General features: G+C 36.8%; 1 protein-coding gene across 1 annotated transcript in view; it reads left to right on the top strand.

The window, feature by feature from the left end:
* Positions 1-2712: 2712 nt before the first annotated feature.
* The window catches only part of DLGAP1 (DLG associated protein 1), a 678150-nt gene continuing 665746 nt past the window's right edge, over positions 2713-15116 (top strand). Inside the window, exon 1 of the mRNA XM_070361550.1 lies at positions 2713-2826. The gene's annotated coding sequence lies outside the window, so the exon portion shown is untranslated. The remainder of the gene's footprint in view (positions 2827-15116) is intronic.

Below are 15116 nucleotides of genomic sequence, written 5' to 3'. Positions count from 1 at the left end.
GTTCCTCTTATTGAAGAAGAATACTTGGAAACCAAGTTCTGGGTTCTTGGTGTGTTCAACAAATTTTCACAATTGCTTCTAGGATTTCTCTCCCCTGACAGAAATAGGAGATAGTTGTGTATATACAAACACACACATGTGCACATACACATGTCTATATCTGTCTTATATCTATTTGTGTGTATACACACGCACACACATAATCATGAGTTCATATTGATGTATCTGATTCTAGTCCATCATCAGAGTTCATTCTAGCCCATTTCTGTTTCTAGTAGCTCTTGTTTTTAACACCAAGAAACTTTGTTTATTATCCTCAATGTATTTATTAACTCAGTCTGAAAATGTACATAAAGTAGTTTCACAATTGCAATTGTATACCTCTGTGAAAAACCAAATCTTTAACTAGAGTGCAGTATGCGTACAGTTCTTTTTGTCTGCAGCTTTAACATATGCAATCAGAACACTGTTTCTGAAGTTTACTTAGGTTAGTTCTGTTGTTCCCCATCTTTTTCATTATGCTTATGTTACTTATTTATAATGCAGTGTCTATGGAAGGTCTTAATTTATGAATATTGTCATCTTCTGTTGCCTTACCAAATTCTTTTATTATTTGAGGTACTGTTTATATTGATTCTTTAGCATTTTCCAGGTATCATATCAACTAGTAGTAATAGTTTTACCACTTATTATTCTTGATTTATTTCATCTGATTGCATTTGCTAATACTAATAATAAAGTGAAAAATAAAAGAGCTACCGGACCTCCTCCAGAAAATATAAAATGTAAATATAAAATATTTACAAACTATTAAAACTTTGGTTTATGTTCTATTAAGAAAACAAGATTTGGTATTGTTATATCTAGAAAAAAAGGAAACCATAGAAAAACAGTCTAGAAGAAAATGCACCGTATTATTAGCAATGATTATGGCCGAAATTGAAGTGGAACTAAAAAGCCTCTTGATGAAAGTGAAAGTGGAGAGTGAAAAAGTTGGCTTAAAGCTCAACATTCAGAAAACGAAGATCATGGCATCTGGTCCCATCACTTCATGGGAAATTGATGGGGAAACAGTAGAAACAGTGTCAGACTTTATTTTTCGGGGCTCCAAAATCACTGCAGATGGTGACTGCAGCCATGAAATTAAAAGACGCTTACTCCTTGGAAGGAAAGTTATGACCAACCTAGATAGCATATTCAAAAGCAGAGACATTACTTTGCCAACAAAGAGGTCCGTCTAGTCAAGGCTATGGTTTTTCCTGTGGTCATGTATGGATGTGAGAGTTGGACTGTGAAGAAGGCTGAGCGCCGCAGAATTGATGCTTTTGAACTGTGGTGTTGGAGAAGACTCTTGAGAGTCCCTTGGACTGCAAGGAGATCCAACCAGTCCATTCTGAAGGAGATCAGCCCTGGGATTTCTTTGGAAGGAATGATGCTAAAGCTGAAACTCCAATACTTTGGCCACCTCATGCGAAGAGTTGACTCATTGGAAAGACTCTGATGCTGGGAGGGATTGGGGGCAAGAGGAGAAGGGGATGACAGAGGATGAGATGGCTGGATGGCATCACTGACTCGATGGACGTGAGTCTGAGTGAACTCCAGGAGTTGGTGATGGACAGAGAGGCCTGGCGTGCTGCGATTCATGGGGTCACAAAGAGTCAGACACGACTGAGCGACTGATCTGATCTGATGATGATGTAGTTAAATATTTTTATAAATATTTGTATTAACTGTATTTTATTCTCTGCAGATCTGTAATGAAGATACTAATTTTACAATGAAAACATAATTTTTATCAATTTGACTTTAGTACACAGTCATCTTTGTTCTGTAAATTTAACTGTAAGCAATTTGAAAAAGTTGCCTTTTATCTTTTCATGATGGTAAATTACACCATGAATCAGATCCTTCATGATAGAGAGGGAGAGAAATTTCTTTGGATGTTGTTTTAATATGTTTGTTTCATGTGCTGAAACTTACTAATTTGTTTCTGAATCACTCTGTCTCCTAAAACTTAGTAAATTTGAGATACATTTATAAAAATAGCATTTTATATTAAATAGTTAAACTTGCCATATTTCCTGCTTTTCTGTGGAGAACATCAAACTATGACAGGCAGCCCCCCAATATGAAAGCATTCAGATGCAACAGGAATGTTGAAGAGCATCAGACCTGGTTTAAGTGCCAGTGCTACTACTTTGTTGTCTAACTTCAGCAAATTGCTAATTCCCCAAGTCTGTCTCCTTATCTAGAAAATAAAAGGAGTAACGTCTATTCTGAGGATGAAGTGAGGTCATTTCTATAAAGCACCAACCCAGTGCTTTATATTATGTGCTCAGTAAATGGACAATAATCTTCCTAACTTGTAACCAAGAATAGGAAAAAAAAAAAGAAGGAATAAAATACCTGCTCTTCATGGATCACTGTTAAAAGCATTTTATTTGTATTCATGATTCTTTCCGTAGCCCTCTGTGGAGGGCACATATAGCTTCTCGAAAAGATAGCATGGGTGGCTGGGCTGTGACATGAAGTTTGTTCCTCTGACCTGGAGACCGTGCTCTTGATGTCTAAATGAGCCTGCCTCTGAGCTGTGAGTGTAAAGAGGAGAGTAAGGCTGCTATTCATGTGTATAAATAATGTTGGAAACTCGGTTAACAGATTTGCATTTCTTGTGTTGCAGGTGAATGGTGCTTTTGAGCACCTTCTGTGAGTACCACTCACACCTGTTTCGGGGATACTTTCTCCAAAGGATCAGCAAGCATCCAGTTCAATCTCAGATTCATGGGGTTGCTGCAGACCAGACACTGCTTGTCTCACTAAGACAAGGTGAATGTTTAAATATTTACTTCCTCTTGAGGATGATTTTTGATGTCATGACCTCTTCTGAAATATTTCTGCCTTGGTATCAGTCAGAAAGTTACAGTAACTAAATAGAGCCGTGGCAGAGGGAAAAAATAGGCTACTGTAAAAAGACTTTGGTATATTGATTGCTATATTTATTAGATAAACGTGTGCTGATATGTTTGGAGATATTTTTTATTACTTAATGTAAAGTATAATGTGTTAACATTATTGCAAGGGGAATTTCATGACAAGCATTCTTCTTTTAAAATATAACTGCAGTTTGATTTTATGAAACCTGTAATTGCTACAAACTATGCTGTTTCTACTGCTATAAAATCAGTAACGAAACTGGAGAGGCTATCTCTTGGAAACTGGTTGTGATAAAAATGTACCGAATATGATTATCTTTATGCAAATCCTGCCCTGACTGTGAGCTTTCCTTACCTGTACTAGTAGTGCATGTAACTTTACTTCTGCATACCTTCTTCTTAAAGGTTAAAACTTTCTGTTCCAATGTACGAAATTGCCGGTCAGTCCATTTGGGGTTAATCATTGAAACAGGATTGAGGCTGGGAAAAGGTGGTAAAATCGAATCGAGTTGCAGTGTTAGAATAGTTCCTGCTGGGATTGTTTGGGGAGATGAAGAGAAGAGCAAGATGACTTTGCATCACTTAGAAAGATGGTCCAGTGGCCACTATATGGGCAGAAAAGAAGGGATGAAATAGGTGTTTTGGTCATGACATGAGGTTATCTTGGGTGGATGGATGTTGAGAAATAAAGGTTATTGAAATGTTTTCCTTCTTAAGTATATGACTTATTCTGCATCTCAGGTATCCGAGATTCAAGGTGAGTCAGTACCTCTGAGAATGAAATAGACATTTTCATGGACTAGACCTCTTGGAATGGATATTCGTGTACAATGTGTAACAGTTGTTCAAGTATTTCATATACAATGTAGGGGAAGGGATGTCATGAAGATTTCCCGGTGAGCACAGCCTGGGAGATGAAAATGAGGAAAATGCCCCTGGTCATAGCATGGTGGCTGATTACATGGGCTATAGGGGACCAGATCAATTTTTCTGGCTTGCGTCCTGATACTGCCACCTTTTGGCAACAACTCCTGTGGTAGTGCTGCTACTGCTTTAGATCTTCCCTGTAGCTCAGATGGTAAAGAATCTGCCTGCAGTGCAGGAGACCTGGGTTTGATCCCTGGGTCAGGAAGATCCTCTGGAGAAGGGAATGGCAATCCACTCCAGTATTCTTGCTTGGAGAATCCCATGGATGGAGGAGCCTGGCGGGCTACAGTTCATGGGGTCGCAAAGAGTCGGACACGACTGAGCGACTGACACTGCTGCTACACTGCTACCTGTGGTAGCTGTGAAAATTAATTGAACTAATTTTCAAATTAGCACACAATAAGTGTTCAAAAATGGGTATGATTGTGCAAGTATTTTTAAGGACTTTTTTTTTTGGTAAGGACTTTTGCAGTTTGACCAATTCTTGATCTTATTATCATTTTCTCTGTGAGGACTTAAATTTCTTATCTGTACACCTGCCTACGGTGTTGATTTTTCCTTAATCTCACCTGGCCAGCCCAGTTGGAAAGACATTACTGTATTTTTCAAGAGGAGATGGTTGGCTTTCAAATATGGCATGTATTATATTTCTCAAGATCATTGGTATTTTAAATTTTATGATATCAAATCTACTTTCTAGCATCTAGTATAGGGTAAATTGTCTAACTTTTCTAAATAGTCTCATCTTTGAAATGGGAACAGTAGAATATTTATGACAGTTTTTGTGTGGAATAAATATGTAAGTTACAGTGCATGACCCCAAAATACTCAATACATGTGGTTACTATAACTATTACTACCGTTATTGTTCTTATTCTTCTTAATCACATACTTATTTACTTCTGATGTGATTGTGATGTCAGTCTTTAATTTGTGGAACTTTAAGCAGAATATTCAGCAGTTGTTACTAAAATACTGGTATGTGCAAAGTCTTATACCACTTTTTAACTTTTGAAAACATGATTCACCATCATTTTGTTCCCTCGAAATACAGTGTATTTCATTTGAACACCAATCTTATTTTCATGATGCTGTTAAATCTCTAAGGACAACTGCTTTTAAAACGCCTGAGACTTGATCTTTACTAGAGGAAAATTAAAACTTACATTTTAAATCGTTTCACATGTTGGTGCTATTTAATATCAGAGTTTGTCTGTTTTATCCATCCAATCTTTCTAACTTTGCACTCTGTCTTATCTCCATGGTTCTGAATGTTTAGAACTTGATTCCATAATCCAGCCTTATCTGACTCAGGTTATATTTGCCGTAATGCAGTACTAGGTTTGAAATAACCAGTGAATTTTAGAAAAGTGCAAAAAGTGGCTTCTTTCATATTAAGATCTGATAATGACCATGCAACGCTATGTTCCAGGGTTCATGATAATGTTCACTATGAACTGTTGTAAACAGTAAGATCAATTAAAAAAATTTTTTTTTCTCCATTTTATTTTTTTTCTCTGGTTTTGTTTCCAAAATGTTTTTAAATAAGTTGTGTGAGCAAATAGGAATACGACTGTATCAAATGTTTCAACAGCATGCCTCTAAAGATTTATGGCATATGTAGGATTAACCAATAATATAAATTTTCAGTAGAGCTAATTTACCTTTTTATGTAATCTGGGCCTGAACCAGATTTTTGACAAGAACAATGTAATTATTTCACTAAAGCTTTGACAAGTAGGTATATCGTAACATCTTTTAAAGTTGGCAGCAAGATAACATTAGATCATTTGCCACTTAAAGTATCTGTATAGAAAAAAGGACTTAAATTATGTATAAAAGTTAGAAACTTTTTACTGAAAAGACAGCAAAATTTTAACTTTCTTTTTAGTAGTATAAAATGTTTCCTTCCTAATGTTTAAAATTGAAGAACTTTAAGAGTGTTTATCCAAATATTTAGTGTATTTTCTACTCATATCTTTCAGTATAATTTTTATAGTTAAAAAATAAGAAATTAAAAAAAATCTCATTGCCTACCATTAAATTCCAAACATTATCAGATGCAGGGTATTTGTTTTAGGTGATCTCATTGTTACTAAATAGAAACAGTGTTTCTAGAAAGACTCCACTGCAAAATGAGGCGATCAGAGGAGAGCGTCAGGTGGAGCGTGTTTCATCCCCAGGTGTTTAGCTCTGCCTTTCGTTTTATCATGTTTTCTACTTCACTGTTTTATCAGAGACTTCTTGAGGGTAAGACATCCTGCGAAGTAAGGTCGACGGTGATTTCTCTTGTGTTTGATGTCTCACAGAAATAAGCAGTGTCAAGCATGTCAGTGCCACTTAACGTTTCTGGACAATCCATCCTAATTTAGTTTCTGAGGACTCTTTTGATTGTTTTCTAGGAAAGGGAGGAATGGAAATTAGGACATTTTTTGTAGAATGGGAAAGTGTGAGGAGAAACTTGAGGTGTCTGATTGCATGCTTCTAGTGTATCCCAGAACCGCTCCTGAGAAGAAAAATCCTATTCTCCAGTGTCCTGAAGGGAACGAAATATTTGGTATTGGTATTGTGTGTGTGTGTGTGTGTGCTCAGTCGCTTCAGTAGCGTCCAACTCTTTGTGACCCTATGAACTGTAACCAGCCAGGTTCCTCTGTCCATGGGATTCTCCAGGCACGACTGGAGAGGGTTGCCATTTCCTTCTCCAGGGAACCTTCCTGACCCAGGGATCGAACTCGTGTCTCCTGCATTGCAGGCGGATTCTTTAGCCATTGAGCCACCTGGGGAGCCTATTGATATTGGTGGTTAACACAAATTTAAGGTCAACTTTACATGCTGTGACCTCTCATTACGTCATTACCTAATCACATTTATATTGTTTATTGCACTGTTCTGATAACCCAGATGTTGTGTTTCATTAATTTGAATTGTGTTGGGAAGTCTGCAGAGACGGAAAGCACTTCATACTTAAGATTTTTTCCCCCCCAAAGGGTATAGTGTATTATTCAACTTAGTCTAAGTTCTTATTTATTTTTATTTCTACTTTACAGTGAAAGTGAAAGTCGCTCAGTCATGTCCACCTCTTTGTGATGCCATAGACTATACAGTTCATGGAATTCTCCAGGCCAGAAAACTGGAGTGGGTAGCCTATGTCTTTCCCTTTATGTACATTTTTCTTACTTTACTTTTATATTCTTATTCTGAAAGTGTATAGATAATAGCAGTAACTCATAATTCTTGGTATGAATTGTCAGGAAAGAGCATAGAATTTCATACAGGCCTGGAATTAAATAAATTAGGAAACATTTATATTCACCTTAGTTCTTAAATAGTATCAAAACTCCAGTTTTTTTAACAATATAGAAAATTTTCTAGGAAAGTCATTTCATCTGTAGTCTCTAATTCAGGTTCACTTTTATAATATAATTTTAAGAAGATTGTGACCTGGTGAATTTTGCTTTTATATTCTTTCTAAAAGTTGATTTTATCTAGGAACAGCGAAATGTTTAGTCTGTTTCTTGGCATATTTACTCAAAGAGATCTACTCAGGTGTACTGAAAATCTGACTGTATAATTAAGAAGTCAGGGTGATTGTCAAGCGAAGAATAAAGTGGGTCCACAAATATCTTCCAACTTTTATGTTTGCCCTGAAACTAAATCTTGAGTGTGAAGGAAGGACTGAACACTGAACATGAGGTCAGAAGACTAGGTTGCTAACTCTGATTTTAGGCCACGCAGTTTCTTGACCTCATGAGATTTAGTTTATTTTTCCTTAGCAAACACACTTCACTGGATTATTGTCAGAATTAAATGAGTTAGTATTTGTGAAAGTGTGTTTGAACTTTAAGGCTCTTTGAAAATGGTGCATGTGGATATTGCAGTTACCAGTGGTGTAACATGGGAGCTTTTATTAGAGGAGTTTAGAGAGTATAAAATTCTGTTACATCTTTCAATTTAAAGAATTAGAAAGAGAAGCATTTTCAGTGGGTTTAATATGATGCTTCCTCTTACATGTCTCCTTTCATCTAGCACATGATGATTTCTGTTTTTTGTGGATAGAACATGTATGTTCAGAGTAAATGGTAAATACTGACATTTAATGCTTTTTGTTAAATATTAAACCCTTGGTAGATTATTCAGAAGACTTGAGTTCCCTGTCACTGATGTCAGAAAAATTCTAAACAAGGAATAGTAAAGACTGTATAAATTCAGCAGTGCTGATGAAGTCAATTAAAATTATTTATGTTCCATAATATAAATTGGAAACTGGAGTGAAATGTAGCTCCTTTTATATCATATTGATACGTGATCAGGAAAGATAGGTAATTTATAATAGGCATAAGTTTGCCTTTATGAACTATGTTTCTAGACACCAAGGAGATAGTTTTTCTGGTGTAGATAAAAACTTGGTCCTGACTTACTGAGTTAGATGACATGGAAATTCAGGAGGTGGTATCGAAACCTGGTTTTGTCTGAGTCCATAGTCAAGGCTCTTGAGCACCGTGCATACCTTCTTCGTGTATATTACAAAGGAGGGGATGATCTGCAGTGTGCCAGAAGACTCTTCTGTCTCCATCAGTTTCACACAGTCTCAGCATGATATAAATTGTAAAGTGCTTATAGTAAGTTGTTTTGAAGGAAAATTTTAATGCACGAACAAGAAAGATATTTTTAAAGCTCTGCTACTAATTTTAGACCTTTTACATCTAACAAATGACACTTTTAATGTCTTGATTGGTACCTTGGTGACCTGTAGAATGATTCATATATGACTGCATAGGAGAAATAGTTTATTTGCATAATATTATTTTGAAGAATAAGCAACTCCATGCTCTAAGTTCACTTAACATTTTATTTATTCAACATGTGTCCTACTTACCGTCTTGTCCTACAAAGAATGCACACTTGACGGTGACCCTCTCATCGTGAGCCCCTAGAGGGAATGGTCTGTGATCTATTCATCTTGGTGTCCTTACTCCCAGCTAGAGTTCCTGGCACACCATAGGCACTCAATAAATATTTAGGAAATGAAAGCTGGATAAAAATAATCAAGTACACGCCCAGGGTCATATAACAAGTCAGGGTCATAACGATTGTGAGAGTCTTATTTTTTATTTCTCATCTACTGACACATTCTGTGACTTATTTATTCAAGAAGTATTTATTAGATGTGTACTGTATACTCAGTGCTTCCCTAGATACCAAGGATACATTAATAAGCAAAATTGATGAAAAGCCCAACCTTAATGGGCCTTGCATTCTAGCTAATAAAAGGACACCTGGTCAAACTTTTAAACCTTTTATAAAATTAAAATGTAATTTTTCAAGAAGTTATTTATGACTGTAGTTTCAAAAGCAATTGCCATAACAGTGGAAAATAAATGTAAAGTTTCACAAAATACTCAATGGCCCATGAATGAAGACTGCTTGGGTTTTTAAGTGATGTTAAACATAGTGGTAAGATTAAATCACTGCTCAGCATTCATTACGTTAAGAGGTTCAGCAGAGTATATTTTATTTCATAGTTTTCAACTCTGTTTTTAAATATAGTGCTGTTTCAGATTCCACTAATAATTAAATACATACAAAAAGAAGGAAATACTGAGACAGTGGGTGGGGAGAAAGACTGGTGGCAAAGGATATAGAAAGGAACATTGTGAAATACAGTATCTAAATAGATTTTCACTTTAGCCATGAAAGGGTATGTTAAAAAGCTAAAATTGCTTACATACAAGAGTAGCAGATGGATGCAAGTATTCCATCAGTAATGTTAATGAGATTACCACTTAAGTATTGATTTAATTTTTGATTTGGACTGGCTGATAACTCTCTTTATTTCTTTATTAATTGGCATTGGCAATCAGCTCCTAAAATAAAGCCCTCAAATGTTAATGTGAAATTTAATCTAAAATAGAGTGGATGATAGTCTTTGAATTAACCATTGAGCCAATGCCTTATATGAGCAAAGAGGAAATTAGACGTCATAGGTCCGTTTTGTTATAAGGAACAGAATTCCTTTCTAGCTAGCTTAGATAAGGGGGATTTACTGGGGTGACACATGAGGAGTGTTTACTGTAGGTTTGCTGGAGGAGTTCAGCCTGGCAGACAGGCAGCCCTGACTCTTGGCTGATGGTCTTTGTGGGTTACATGGCCTCGCCTCTTTTGTACTTTGTTTAAATCTACTTCACTGTCATCTTTCTACTCTCAGAACTGCTCCTTCTGTATTTACACGTGGCCAGTACACTGGTCTCCAAAATGTATTTCCGACAGACTTTCCAGAGTGGCTGTCCAGAACTGACTCCAGCTCTGTGGACCTGATTCCACTTCTTGTATGAGTGTGACTTATACACCTTGATCATTATTCATTTAAACCTAGTAAGCAGTAGTTAGAAGAGAGGGGTTACATGGCACATATATAAGCTCCCTCTATGCCAGTGGGCAACACAGAGACCCAAGAATGGAATGTGGGGACAGGTTGGCTCCTGTATAGTAATAGATGAATCATAGTGTCTTAATATTTATAGGCAGATTAGCATTTATGGTAGATTTTTGTACTTCTTAGATGATAAATAGAAAGCATATATTTTGATACATCAATTTGTTCCCTAAATAGCAGCAGAAACCAACCAATAATCTTGTATTTCTACATTATAAAAATGTCACAAGTGATTCATGGCATATATTTAATATGCATACTTTAAATACTTGAATGTGATAAATTGCTGGTATAATTTTTAATTTAAGAGTTGAATGATGTTCATCCTTCCTCTAACACCATAGCATTTCAATTCTGTGACATGGCTGATTGCCTTCTTTGGGTACATCTTGCACCAAAAATCTGGAATATTTGGTTCTTGATGACTTCAAACAGGATATGGGCCATCTTATGGGCTTCCCAGGTGGTGCTAGTGGAAAAGAACCCACCTGCCAATGTAGGAGACAGGAGTTTGACCCCTGGGACAGGAAGATCCCCTGGAGGAGGGTACAGCAACCCACTCCAGTATTCTTGCCTGGAGAATCCCTTGAACAGAGGAGCTCTGTGGGCTAGAGTCCGTAGGGTAGCAAAGAGCCGGACTCAACTGAAGCAGTTTAGCATGCACGCATGCACACACTCTTCTTACCTTCTCAGGTTTAGCTCATACGCTTTGATATCCAGACTTGGACACATTACTTAGAAAATGGACCTTATTTCCTGCTGAGTGTCTCCTTACCTTTTTTTTTTTTTTTTTAAACCACAACTATGTCAAACTCCAGCACGTTTCATTTCAGTCCCAATCGTCTGAATTTTCATCTACCACATAAGCCTAAGAATCCAAGTGCAACTAAAACAAGCTTAAATTGCTGTTTAATGAGGTTTGATGAGGCTTCTTGACTTTTTGAACTATTGAATTACATATTCAGTTTTTATTGCTTTTACTATGCAGAGCTCTAAGTTCATTGCTGAGGCCCTAGTAGTCATTCTTGCTCTTTTTCCCCTCTGTGGATGGTGTTGTGGGAGGGATAAACAACAACTTTGCTATTTGTGACCTTTGCCATTTAGTTCAATGTTCTTGCTTGTTCTTGGACATAACTTTAAAGGCATCCACATAAAGATGACTGCTTCAACTCTAGAAATTCACCCCTATTAGGATCATTGTTGATTGCCCAGCCAAATGTTTTCTGATTTTGAGGTGTTAACTTTTATCTGCATTATCATATCTTCTGGTGGCTGTTTGGTCTACATTTCTTTTTTTTTTTTTTTCTAATTTTATTTTATTTTTAAACTTTACATAATTGTATTAGTTTTGCCAAATATCAAAATGAATTATACATGTGTTCCCCATCCCGAACCCTCCTCCTCCTCCCTCCCCATACCATCCCTCTGGGCCATCCCAGTGCACCAGCCCCAAGCATCCAGCATCATGCATCGAACCTGGACTGGCAACTCGTTTCCTACATGATATTTTACATGTTTCATTGCCATTCTCCCAAATCTTCCCACCCTCTCCCTCTCCCACAGAGTCCATAAGACTGTTCTATACATCAGTGTCTCTTTTGCTGTCTCGTACACCGGGTTATTGTTACCATCTTTCTAAATTCCATATATGTGCGTTAGTATACTGTATTTATGTTTTTCCTTCTGGCTTACTTCACTCTGTATAATAGGCTCCAGTTTCATCCACCTCATTAGAACTGATTCAAATGTATTCTTTTTAATGGCTGAGTAATACTCCATTGTGTATATGTACCACAGCTTTCTTATCCATTCATCTGCTGATGGACATCTAGGTTGCTTCCATGTCTTGGCTATTATAAACAGTGCTTGTCTCTTTCCCTTCTGGTTTCTCAGTGTGTATGCCCAGCAGTGGGGTTGCTGGATCATAAGGCAGTTCTATTTCCAGTTTTTAAGGAATCTCCACACAGTTCTCCATAGTGGCTGTACTAGTTTGCATTCCACCAACAGTGTAAAAGGGTTCCCTTTTCTCCACACCCTCTCCAGCATTTATTATTTGTAGACTTTTGGATAGCCATTCTGACTGGTGTGAAATGGTACCTCATAGTGGTTTTGATTTGCATTTCTCTGATAATGAGTGATGTTGAGCATCTTTTTCATGTGTTTGTTAGCCATCTGTATGTCTTTTTGGAGAAATGTCTATTTAGTTCTTTGGCCCATTTTTTGATTGGGTGTTTATTTTCTGGAGTTGAGCTGTAGGAGTTGCTTGTATATTTTTGAGACTAGTTGTTTGTTTTTCATTTGCTATTATTTTCTCCCATTCTGAAGGCTGTCTTTTCACCTTGCTAATAGTTTCCTTTGATGTGCAGAAGCTTTTAAGGTTAATTAGGTCCCATTTGTTTATTTTTGCTTTTATTTCCAATATTCTGGGAGGTGGGTCATAGAGGATCCTGCTGTGATGTATGTCGGAGAGTGTTTTGCCTATGTTCTCCTCTAGGAGTTTTATAGTTTCTGGTCTTACGTTGAGATCTTTAATCCATTTTGAGTTTATTTTTGTGTATGGTGTTAGAAAGTGGTCTACATTTCATAAAGTCATTCTTAAATGAGTTTACTTTTAATCATATTAGAGTCTATACATCTGTTGCATTAAATGATATACAGATTGGCACACAATATTAATACTTGTTCAAAGTCAAATGTAGGCATTACTGAGCTTTAGAAATTCCTCGTAGCGTTCTTTATTGATTTTTTTTTTTTTTTGCCCCAAAGATTTGGAGTACCATTAGGATGTATTGCTAATGTCATATTTTCTATAATTTAAAGTCAAAACTCAAAGGAATATATTGCTTTTATTTAAAAGCATTCTTTTTTTAAAATTTTATTTTATTTTTAAACTTTACAATATTGTATTGGTTTTGCCAAATATTGAAATGAATCCGCCACATGTATACATGTTCCAGACGAAGACAGAAGTGGGTCTCAAAGTGAGATATGGTATCATTAATGGTTGAGGTTGTAATTTTCAAGCCTCTTCTCTGTCTCCCTTAAGGAGACTGGAAACTTCTGTCCTCTTCTACACCTACTATTCCGCCAGAATTGAGCCCTCTGTTAAATGAGGTTTGAGTTTCACCTGTTTGACTTGATGCTGTGAAGACACATCTCTAAACTCAGGCTGGGACATTTTTGTTTGTTTGTTTTCTCTTGTTCTATAAACTCTTTTGCAAACGGAGGTCAAGAAGCTTCCAGTCATCATTAGATCTGGAGAACTTAATTTGCTACATACAGTGATAGTGAGATGCTTCTGGACAGTCAAATCAGGCCAGGAAATCATTGCTAATTCTCAGGTTTCATGTTGGCCCATCACGAAGTTGACTTACCTCCTTTCTTTTGGTCATCTTATATACAAATGGCAGTAAACATAGAAAATGTCAATTGATACTTAAATTGTCACAGACTGAGATGTGAAATGAGCTGAAATGGGGAGCTTTCATCCATCTATTCATTCATTTTAAGTATTCAGCTGGAAATACGTGTGGAGAGCCTTTCATACATGAGTGGCCCAGATGTGGATTCAAAGGAAGAGCTTGTTGTTGCTCTTGTTTTAATCTAAGGATGTGGTCAGTTACAAAATGACCATAATTTTTGTCCTCTTGGGGATTGAGGGTGAAGCTGTAAATGTTCCCATCCAAAAGTAGTTTGTTTTGGCCAATGGGACATAAGCAAAAATGATGCAAACAGAGGCTTGAAAGGTTCTTGCTTGGTGAAGCTGTCCCTTTTGATGCTTCTGGTCCTGGTATCCATGAGAAGCAGCACTGGGGAGCTTGTTAGATGATGAGAAGCACATGGCTCATCACTAGCCAATTGCCAAACCTGTGAGTGAGGACATGGTGACCCAGCAGACTCAGTTGACCCTCCAGTTGATCTGAAATGCATGACCTGAGATCAGCTGAACCTGACCCAGAACATTTATTTGAACTAAATAAATGGTGGGTGTATTGTATTCACCCATTGAATTTGGAGGTGGTTTATTAAACAGCAAGGGTTAGCTGACATAGGATGTGAGAGCAATACTCCTTTAAAACAGTTCCATTGGAAGGCAGGTAACATATACTATCATCAAGCTTAGATTACCAGAGTTTGCAGACAGAGAATTTTAGAAAGATGTCAGAAGTTGGGGAAGAAGAGTTTAGTTTTAAGGTTAACTGTAAAATCTGAGCAGAATTCGGGTATATATGAGAGCAGAAAGGACGTGATAGATGACGAGACAAAACTGAGAGGTGAGAAGGAAACATGGGACTTAAATGTAAAATCTTAACTTTTTAGTTAATTTGGAGGAATATACCCAAATGATCTCAAACCTCCATGAAAGTTCTAGCTTACTTCCAGCCCAGGCCACTTGAGGTGATAGCCCCAGAAATAAACCTGAATATTCTAATATTTCTGCCCCTTATATTCCTTCTTTTATGCTTCTAGTTTTAAGTTCAGAGCAAAAGAACAGGTTAATTGGGTTGTGAAATTTGGATGAGGCCTAAAAAAGTGTGTTTGGAAAAGCAAGTGCTTGTACCAGTCTCTCCAGTCACGTAAAGAGGTTTTACTTTACCTAGTTTACAAGTTAGGAAGGAGAAGTTAGTTAAGAAGCATTCGCTTTACTCTTTTCTTAGCTCTTCTATCTTACTGTGCACAAAATATCATTCTTCTGCATTTGAAATGATTAACCCGTGCTTTTGCTTTTCAATATATGACAAGATTGTGCCAAATTGAGAGTTGTTGTAACTAATTGCTAATCAGGGTCTAATCAAAATTGTCATAATATATCTTGTTAACAG

Source organism: Bos mutus, chromosome 24 (genome assembly GCF_027580195.1).
Source record: "Bos mutus isolate GX-2022 chromosome 24, NWIPB_WYAK_1.1, whole genome shotgun sequence".
Taxonomy (NCBI): domain Eukaryota; kingdom Metazoa; phylum Chordata; class Mammalia; order Artiodactyla; family Bovidae; genus Bos; species Bos mutus.
The sequence above is the reverse complement of the archived record's forward strand: the minus strand, read 5'-3'. Positions and strand labels throughout refer to the sequence as shown.